This window comes from Lathyrus oleraceus, chromosome 1 (genome assembly GCF_024323335.1).
Source record: "Lathyrus oleraceus cultivar Zhongwan6 chromosome 1, CAAS_Psat_ZW6_1.0, whole genome shotgun sequence".
NCBI lineage: Eukaryota > Viridiplantae > Streptophyta > Magnoliopsida > Fabales > Fabaceae > Lathyrus > Lathyrus oleraceus.
This window is the reverse complement of record NC_066579.1, coordinates 176,121,550-176,132,742: the sequence shown is the minus strand read 5'-3', so window position 1 is coordinate 176,132,742 and position 11,193 is coordinate 176,121,550.

Sequence of the window (11,193 nt, the reverse complement as noted above, 5' to 3'; positions counted from 1 at the left end):
CAAGGGAAGTGATCTCACATGGCTTCTTTGTGTCAAAGATTGAACCTATGAATGTCAAGGAAGCCTTGACTTATGAGTTCTGGATCAATGCCATGCAGGAGGAGTTAGGTCAATTCAAGAGGAATGAAGTATGGGAACTGGTTCCTAGACCTGAAGGAGTAAATGTCATAGGTACAAAGTGGGTATATAAGAATAAATCTGATGAACAAGGGGTTGTTACTAAGAACAAAGGAAGATTAGTAGCTCAAGGATATACTCAAGTTGAAGGGGTGGACTTTGATGAAACATTTGCTCCTGTAGCTCGCCTTGAGTCCATTAGATTATTGCTTGGAGTGGCGTGTATTCTGAAATTCAAATTGTTCCAAATGGATGTAAAAGGTGCCTTCTTGAATGGCTACTTAAATGAAGAAGTGTATGTTGAACAACCTAAAGGATTCACAAATCCAAAACTTCCACAACATGGGTACAGATTGAAGAAAGCCCTCTATGGGTTGAAGCAAGCTCCCAGGGCTTGGTATGAGAGACTCACAATGTTCCTCACTAACAATGGATACAGGAAAGGAGGTATTAACAAAACTCTATTTGTGAAGAATGAAGGAGGGAAGCTCATGGTGGAACAAATATATGTAGATGACATTGTATTTGGTGGGATGTCAGATCAGATGGTTGAACATTTTGTTAGACAAATGCAATCTGAGTTTGAGATGAGCCTTGTTGGAGAACTTACCTACTTTCTTGGGCTATAAGTCAAACAGATGGAAGACTCTATCTTTCTATCTCAAAGCAAGCATACCAAGAACATTGTGAAGAAGTTTGGCATGGAGAATGCAAGCCATAAAAGGACACCTGCTCCTACACATGTGAAAATCTCCAAAGATGAAAATGGTGTCAGTGTAGATCAGAATTTATACAGGAACATGATAGGTATGCTGCTATATCTCACAACAAGCAGACCTGACATTGCATTTGTTGTAGGTGTTTGTGCTAGGTATCAAGTTGAACTAAAAGTCAATCACATAAACCAAGTGAAGAGAATACTAAAATATGTCAATGGCACCAGTGACTATGGGATGTTGTATACTCATGGATTTGGAGATATGCTGACTGGTTACTGTGATGCTGACAGGGCAGGAAGTGTTGATGATAGGAAGAGCACATGAGGAGGATGTTTCTTCTTGGGGAACAATCTGATATCATGGTTTAGCAAGAAACAAAATCGTGTATCTCTATCCACTGCTGAAGCTGAATACATAGCAGCTGGAAGTAGTTGTTCTCAATTGGTCTGGATGAAACAAATGTTGTCTGAATACAATGTCACACAAGAAGTCATGACATTATACTGTGACAACCTGAGTGCTATAAATATTTCCAAAAATCCTATTCAGTATAGCAGGACAAAGCACATTGATATTCGTCATCACTTCATTAGAGAACTTGTAGAAGAGAAGATCATAGCTTTGGAGCATGTTACTACTGAAAAGCAATTAGCTGACATTTTTACTAAAGATTTGGATGCCAATCAATTTGAATGTTTAAGAGGGAAGTTGGGGATCTGTATTCATGAGAACCTATAGCAATCAAAGGAGTTTGTGGTTAATATCCCAGAGGATATTTCTGACAAAAATAGCAAGGAGTTTTGCAAGGTGGTTGTAAGAAGAAGATACTTCTTCCTCTGATTAAATGGTAATGGTTCCCCCCTGTGATGAAGACTGTGTGAGGTATGCTGTGGTGAAGACTGTTTTGGTGTGGCTGTTGTGTGTGCTGACATGGAAATTGGTCCCCCTATTGTGCGGATGCTGAAGAATTTAATGTTTTTTTTTGAAATATGTGTAATTTGTGGCAGTCCTTACTGATGCCTTTATGTAATATTTTTGGGCTCTTAATGAGTTCCATGGATTTTTCATTATCTCAACTGTCACAGCTGTGTATAATGTTGGTTTGTATCTCCTAACAATTATGTTTTAACATGTTATATGTTATGACATCTGTGGTGACATTCTCTGCTAGGCTAATTGACATTTATTTTGTCTAATTGGTCACCTTTGGTCAAAATTTTGACTAAAAAGGGGGAGAAGTGATGTTGGAGATGTAGAGCTGTGAGGAGATGTATGTGCTGGTGTAGTTGAACAGATGAACAACTATTATTGAAGGAGATGTGTTTGTTGTAAGACAGAATGATGTTCTATTCTGTTTACAAATGTCAAAGGGGATGTCTGATATGGTGCACAGGTGATGTTGAAGCAATTGTCAGAATGATATTCTGACTGTTACATGTGTTGTGGTTACAAGTACTGTTATTATCAAAGGAGTTGTTTGTGTTGCACAGACTTAGGGGGGAAAATGTGCATTTGTGTGTCTTACTAGTTGCATCTATAACTAGTAATTCTGTTTGTGTTGCATAGATTTAGTGGGAGAAGAAGTACCCTTGTGCATGTGTGTATTACTAGTAGCTATAGCTAGTAATTGTATTTGCTTTTGTTGCTGCTTAAACTGTTGTTATGTTGTTTAACTGCTGATGTGTTTTTCTTGTGAACGAAAAGGACAGATATATGTTTTATCCAAAATTTGCCAAAGGGGGAGTTTGTTGGTTCTAAGTGTTGGCAGCAATTTTGGTAAAACAAAGAGTGTTCACAAGATGTTGTATGTGATGTCTTAACATAAGATATCTATGTACCTGTTGGAGTTTAAGAACATAATTATGCAGGATTGTTTCAGAATGTCATAATGTCATGGCATCTGATAATATGTACCCGCTGAAGTTCAAGAACATAATTATGCAGGATTGTTTCAGAATGTCATAATGTCATGGCATCTGATAATGTGTACCTATTGGAGTTTAAATGGAAAACATAATTGTGCAGGATTGTTTCAGGATATCATACACGATGTCATGACATCTGATATTATGTACCTGCTGGAAATTATAAAAGGAATTATGGTATTAAGCAGGATTGTTCCAGGATGTCAAACCCGATGTCATGACATCCTGTACACAGAACATTCAGTATGGATGTCTGGTGTTATGTGATTGCGCATTTAATGGCAATCTATGTATGATTGAAGATCTGATTTACAGGAGCATTCAATCATTGATTACAACCTAATTTACTTATTTTCCAAGGAGATCTAACCAGCTGTTATGAAAAGATTTAATTGGAAAATAGTTTTAGGGTTTTCAAGATGTCCAAGCCCAGCTGAATGCTTCTATAAATAGGACATGCAAAAACTGATTTGACACACAACCAATACTGAGCGAAATACTGAGAGAGAGCTAGGGTTTGTGTCTTGTTTAGTCGTGAGACTTGTAAGCCATTCAAGTCATCCTTAGATGATTGAATTGGTCTGATTTGTGGTTGTAATTTATCACTCAAAGCTTGTAAGAAAGAGTGTGTGTCTACTTGATCAAAGCTGTTAAGCAAGATCAAGTGTGTCTACTTGATCAAAGTTGTTAAGCAAGATCAAGTGTGTGTCTACTTGATTGAAACTATGAAGTAAAATCAAGTGTGTGTTATTGAAAAGTGTTTTCTTTTCTTAAGGAATTGTTGTTTAAAATCACATGTGTGATTGAAGGGAAGTGAGTGGGTTCTCATATCTAAGAGTGCTTAGGTAGAAATTGCACGGGTAGAGATTAGGTGAGAAAGACTGTAACTTGTTGAAGTGTACGGAGAGTCTTTGAACTGATTCTATTTAGTGAATTTCCTTCCTGGCTTGGTAGCCCCCAGACGTAGGTGAGTTGTACTGAACTGTGTTAACAATTGCTTGTGTCTTTTGCATTACCATTCTATATCTTTCTTCTATTTGTGTTTCTCAGATATTAGTGTCGTGACATTACCTTCGACGTCTCATATCTAATACCATAATTTCAGGCTCAACCCTAATCGGGGAAGGAGGAGATCTGCTGAGGAAAATGAAAATATCACCGAGCCTGGGGAGAATTTTAGGTCAACACCATAAAAATGGGAGACAACTCTACAGGGAAAATAAACTGCTCAGGAACCAGGAGGAAACTCTGACTGGGGAGCAAATCGAATGGCGATTGGCGATGAAACCAATGCGATCTACTGAGGAGATCAAACATCTCATCTGACGAAGACCAATACTATTGAAGAAGCACAAACTCTGCTGGGGAAGGCAGGAACTCTGGCCAGGGAAAACAAGCCGCAGGGCACCTGAATCAGCCAACTCTGTTGGGGAAACGGAACGAAGCTCTATTGGGAAATCAAAAAATCCTCCGAGGAATTGAATCAACACAATCGTCTAGGGATTCCAAAGGGTTAACTGCTTGGGGAACCTCTGATGTTTCACACTCAAGGACTTGTTATTCATTGGAATGCCGTTGATATTAGTTTTAATTGCTTTAGAAAATTCTTGCTTTCTATGTTTTTTAAGAAAATGAGTTTTTTTGAAAAAAATTTAACTTTTCAAAGATGATCATAATAAAATTTAAATTATTGGCTGAAACAAAATAACAGTAGAAACAATTAGATAAAAGCTTAACTTTATTTGATAGAATGGTAGTCTGTAAATGACAAGACTCCATAGATTTTTACAAAGTTGAAATTGGTAATTTACATGGAAAAGGGTTACATTGAATACAAATGATCTTTAATCCTTCTACCAACTCTTGATATCCACTATGCTCTCAACCGCTGTCTGGGTGATGAATTGATGTCAACCCTTGTGCCCAATCAAGTCTTCAAAACACTGAAAATCAGCAGAATGCAGTTACTTGCCATAATCCCTAATTTTTGCATAAGTTGCCCCAGGGTGGGGTACTCAACTTATCAGGAAATTCTTTCTGTTTTATGTCTCTAATTTTTGCCTGGACCGCCCTTTCGGGTTTTCAATCCACCGAGACGCTCATTTTTGCCTAAGCCACCCTTTCGGGTTTTCAACTTAGCGAGTTGTTCTTTTCTTTTTTTTAGGCGATGTATTTCTTGACTGCATCTGCGTTTATGGGACGAGTGAACTCTTCACCATCCCAAGTTGTAAGCATCAAAGCACCGTCTGAAAAGACTCTCTTAACAACATATGGGCCTTCATAATTAAGAGTCAATTTTCCCCTAGAATCTGGTTTGAACGATAAAATCTTCTTGAGCACAAGGTCACCTTCTCTGAACACACGAGGTCTGACCTTCTTATCAAAAGCTTTCTTCATCCTTTGCTGATATAATTGACCATGACACATGGCACTTAATCTTTTTCCTTCGATCAAATTCAACTGATCAAACCTGGTCTGACACCATTCAGCCTCAATCAACTTGGCTTCCATCAGCACGAACAATGAAGGGATCTCAACCTCTACAGGGAGCACTGCTTCCATACCCTACACAAGAGAGAAGGGGGTTTCCCATGTTGAAGTGCGGATGGATGTACGATACGCATGCAAAGCAAATGGGAGCATCTCATGCCAATCCTTGTACGTGAAAACCATCTTCTAATAATCTTCTTAATGTTCTTGTTTGCAGCTTCAACAACCCCATTCATATTGGGTCTGTAGGGAGAAGAATTATGATGTGCAATCTTGAAGTCTTTGCAAAGAGCTTCCACCATATTATTATTCAAGTTCGATCCATTGTCAGTAATGATCTTACTTGGCATACCATAACGGCATATAATCTGATTCTTGATAAACCTTACAACAACTTGCTTGGTTACATTTGCATACGATTTCGCTTCAACCCATTTGGTGAAGTAGTCAATTTCCACCAAAATGAAACGATGTCCATTCGAATCTTTGGGCTCAATCATCCCAATCATATTAATTCCCCACATGGAGAAAGGCCATGGAGAAGAGATAACATTCAATAGTGTCGGAGGAACATGAATCTTATCAGCATAAATTTGACACTTGTGGCATTTCTTCACAAATTTGCAACAGTCAAATTCCATTGTTAGGCAATAGTAACTTGCTCGCAACATTTTCTTCGCCATTGCATGTCCATCGGAATGAGTACCAAAGGAACCTTCATTCACTTCATTCATCAACAAGTCTGCTTCGTGTCTATCCATGCATCTGAGCAAAACCATGTTGAAGTTTCTCTTGTACAGTATATCACCATTGAAGTAGAAGTTACCTGCTAATCTTCTTAAAGTCTTCTTATCTTTTAAAGATGCCCCAGGCGGGTAAATCTGATTTTGGAGGAAAATTTCGATGTCGTAATACCACGACTTCTCATCTTTGATCTCTTCAACATCAAACACATGAGCTGGCCTATCAAGACGCATCACAGACAAATTGGGAACTTCATTCCAATAATTTACTATAATCATCGATGCCAACGTTACAAGAGCATCTGTCATCCGGTTTTCACCTTGAGGGATATGATGAAATTCAACCTTTGCAAAGAAAGTTGAAATCCTCCTCGCATAATCTCTATATGGTATTAAAACGGGTTGACTTGTCTCCCATTCTCCTTTGATTTGATTCACAACCAAAGCTGAATCACTGAAGACATCCAAATACTTGATTTTAAGATTCATGGCCTCTTCAAGCCCCATAATGCAAGCTTCATATTCTGCCATATTGTTTGTACACTTGAAAGTCAATCTAGTTGTAAATGGTAGATGCGTGCCTTGAGGAGTAATAATCACTGCCCCAATGCCATTTCCATATTGATTAACAGCTCCATCAAATACCATGCCCCAACGGGAACCAGGTTTTGGCCCTTCTTCAAGCAATGGTTCATCACAATCTTTCATTTTCAAGTACAAAATCTCTTCATCAGGAAAGTCATATTGTACTGCCTGATAATCTTCAATTGGTTGGTGAGCCAAAAGGTCAGGCAAGATACTACCTTTGATTGTTTTTTGAGATTGGTATTCAATATCATACTCTGATAGCAACAAATGCCAACGGGAAATTCTCCCAGTTAAAGTAGGCTTCTCAAATATATACTTGATTGGATCCATTTTGGATATCAACCAAGTGGTATGATTCAACATATACTGGCGCAGACGCTTAGCAGCCCAAGCCAATGCGCAACAAGTTTTCTCAAGCATATAATACCGAGTCTCACAGTCGGTGAACTTCTTACTGAGGTAGTAAATTGCAAATTCTTTCTTTCCAGTCTCGTCTTGCTGACCAAGAACACAACCCATACTATCTTCGAGCATAATCAAATACATGATCAACGGTCTTCCTTCAACAGGTGGAGACAAAATCGGAGGCTCAAGCAAGTATTCCTTGATATTTTCAAAAGCTTTCTGGCAATCTTCGGTCCAATCACAAGACTGATCTTTTTGAAGAAGTTTGAATATAGGCGCACATGTGGCAGTCATGTGTGAAATGAATCTGGAAATATAGTTCAAGCGGCCAAGAAAACCTCTAACTTGCTTCTTAGTTTTGGGCGCAGGCATCTCTTGTATTGCTTTGACCTTGGCAAGATCAACTTCAATACCCTTCTCGCTGACAATAAAGCCCAACAACTTACCATAACGAACACCAAAAGTACACTTATTTGGATTTAAGCGGAGTTTATACTTCCTCAAACGCTGGAATAGCTTCAACAAATGTTCAACATGTTCGTCTTCATTAATCGACTTAGCAATCATGTCATCGACATAAACTTCAATCTCTTTATGCATCATATCATGAAAAAGAGTAGTCATTGCTCTTTGGTAAGTTGCACCAGCATTCTTTAAACCGAAAGGCATCACTTTATAACAAAATGTTTCCCAAGGTGTAATGAATGTGGTCTTCTCCATATCTTCGGGTGCCATCTTGATTTGATTATATCCGGAAAATCTATCCATAAACAGAAAGACTTTGAATTTAACAGTATTGTCTTCCAACATATCAATGTGCGGCAGAGGGAAATCATCTTTCGGACTGGATTTATTCAAAACTATATAGTCAACACACATGCAAACTTTTCCATCTTTCTTCGATACAGGCACAATATTGGCCACCCATTGTGGATACTCAGCGGTTACAAGGAAACCGGCATCAATCTGCTTCTGCACTTCCTCTTTGATTTTCACAGCTATATCAGGATGCGTTCTTCTCAACTTCTGCTTGATTGGCGGGTATTCTGGCTTCAACGGCAATCTATGTTCCACATGAAGGTGAGAAAAACAAGAAAGGGGGGGTTTGAATTGTTTGAAAAATAAGCGCTTTTCCAAAAAGAAAATCACACAATGATTTTATACTGGTTCGCTTATAACACAAAGCTACTCCAGTCCACCCGGCCAAGGTGATTTCGCCTTCAACAAGGACTTAATCCACTAATCTTGAAAGATTACAAACAACCCCTAAGAGAGAAGAAAATCTCTTAGTCCTCTCAAGTCTACAGACTACAAAAAGTCACTTGAGGAAATCAAACAAATAAAAGATACAGGATATGTAATCTAGAGTGCTTCTAGTTAAGCAAGTATTACAAATTTAAGAACAGATTTTTCACTTGATAAGCAAAAGCTTAGTGAAATTCTTTGAAAACAAAGATGATTTTCTTGAGCGTGAAATAATTCAGTATAGTTTTGGCTAGTTGATTTCTTTTGCTGAAAGTTGATTTCTTCTCTATTTATATAGGAGTTGAAGTAGTGTTGAAATAGAGTTGAAGTAGAGTTAAATCTGCTGGATAATGAGATGTAATTACGCCATTCCATAAATAGCTTCTGCAGGAGACTTTTTCTCTTAGAAGTGACTACTTACCACAAGTAGTATCTTCTCTCTTGGAAGTGGAGATTAACGTCTCTTTCTAATTGAGGAAATCCATTTGCAGAACTTTAACTTGGCTTAAACGTTACTTCATCATGATTAACAAATCTGATTAGAGTCTTCATGTATCTGGAGAATCTTGGGATCTGGCTTCTGATGATATTTCTTGAGAGTTCAGATAGCGCTGATAAATTCCAGAGTTTACAGAAGGCATTTGTTCAGAATCAGAGCTTCTAGACTTTACTTTATGTTCAGATGCTTCTGATACTTTGCAGTTTTGTCCAGAGTCAGAGCTTCTTGAAACGAGATTCCACTTTAGATGCTTCTGATACTTGATAATTTGTATCTGATCTTGTTGTGCATCTGATGACATCATAAGATTTATTTCTTCTTTCTTTAGAACCCTGCACACTTAGAAACTTTTCGTTAGGGTGCCATTTTTGGTTTCATCCTTTGTTATCATCAAAATCAAGGAATCTGTTGTAGAACAATTTTTGTTCTTACAATCTCCCCCTTTTTGATGATGACAAAACAACTTAAAATAGCAGATGAAACATGAATAAAATAAGATCAGATAGACAGAAGCTCCCCCTGAGTTAGTGCTAGGGAGTTCAGAAGTTCTTACCAGAGCTTTTCAAGTAATGAGATTTCTGAAAACTTTCTGCAATTTCTTAAATTTAATGTTAGAGCTATTTAATCAGAGCTATATCTACAAATGTTGCATAGTGCTTAAGGTTTTAGACAATTTTCATCAGAGCTATTTAATGATTTCTCCCCCTTTTTGTCAGAATCAAAAAGGTAGATAAATAAATAAATAAAAAAAATAACAAGACAATAAAGAGAAAAACATTTCATTAATCAGAAGCACAAGGGCACAAAGGCATTCAAAAACATCAGATCCAAGAGAATATCAGAGCTAAAGAAGACAGAAGCAAAAACACTAGGCAAGCAAACAAAATAAATCCTAAGTGCCTAAGGGTTTGGAGGTTGAGGAAGTCTCTGAAGCAACATGGCAAACATATTCTGGATGTTTTCATTCAAAGCATCTTGCTTGTCCATCCTGGCACGGAGCTCATTCTGATCTTGCTTGATTTCTTTCTGATCTTGCTTGATCTCTTTCAGAGCATGAAGAATCATAGGGATCGCAGAGGAAGACTCCCCCTGAGTCAGAGCCTGCTGAGCTTCAGCTTCAGCAGCAGCTTGGGCTTCTGCATCCGCCTGAGCCTTGGCTTCAGCTTCCTTAATCCTTAGAAGTTCTGCTTCCTTTGCCAGTCTTTCTTCTTCTAATCTTCTTGCTTCTTCCTCAGCTTCCTTAGCCAATCTTTCCTCCTCTAATCTTCTGGCCTCAGCTTCTCTGGCCAATCTCTCTTGGAGCCGTTCCTCAGCATCTCTGATGTAGCCATTTCTGACTTGTTCAGAGATACTCTTCAGCCTATAAGACTCAGAGGTCATCCAACTAATGACTCTGTTCCAGTGTGTCCTAACAGATTTAGGATCATCACTAACTTCAGAGTTTTTAGCCAGAGACTTGACCTTCTGGACTGAAGCTTCTGCAACCTGTATAATGGCCTCCTCAAGGGTAGGTATGGTAAGTTCAGGTTCAGGTTCAGGTGAATGAGGTGGAGAGTTTGAAGGGCTAAGATTTAGAGGTTGAGGTTCAGATTCTGCTTCTGGTTGAAGTTCAGAATCTGCGTCTGGTTGAAGACTAGGGGATGAAGCATATAGTGGATTTAGGTCTAATGGGTCAGAGTCTGGTCCAGGTACAACGGGAATAATTGGTGGAGTGATATTAGAGGTGAAGGGATCAGATGGTTGAGTTTCAGAGGGTAAGGTTGTTGTTTGTTGTGGTGGAAGTGAAGTTTGGAGGGGTGAGGTTACTTCAGATTGTCTTGTGGGTTGTGGAGCGAAATTTTTAGCATAAATTTCAGCTATTGTTGGGGAGTTAGGGTCAGAGTGTTCTTGGTCAGAGGACTCTTGATCAGATAACTCTTGGTCAGAAGAAGGGGAAAGGTAAGGGGGTGATTCATATTCAGAGGATGAGGAAGAAGAAGTGCTTTGGTGGGTTTGTATAGGTTGAGAGGGAGGAATGAAAGTTCTAGCTATGTTTAGAACTGGTGTTTGTTGGGAGGTTCTGGTGATTGAGGGTGGGATTTCAGAGGTAGTAAAAATTGGTTGAGAGGAGAGAGGGTTAGAGGAAGCCATTATAGATTCAGAAGAGACAGGAGGAACAGACTTACCGGAAGAGACATTCAGAGGTGCTGAAGCTTTGCTGCCAGAAGTTTCTCCAAGTCTGGCTTTCTTTGCTCTCCTTGCCTCAGCAGCTATCTGTTTCTCAGAGACACCTCTCTTGTATCTGACAAGATCTTCTACAGAGTCCAGACAGTCTTCAAGGCGGAAATCAGAAACATCAACACCTTCTTCCAGCATACGATGAAGATAGAGGGCAACAGCGTCTCTGGGCTCATCCTTGAAGAATCTGACCAGGCCATGAGGCATCTTCCTCTGATCTTTTAGACATTCCCAGGACACATCCA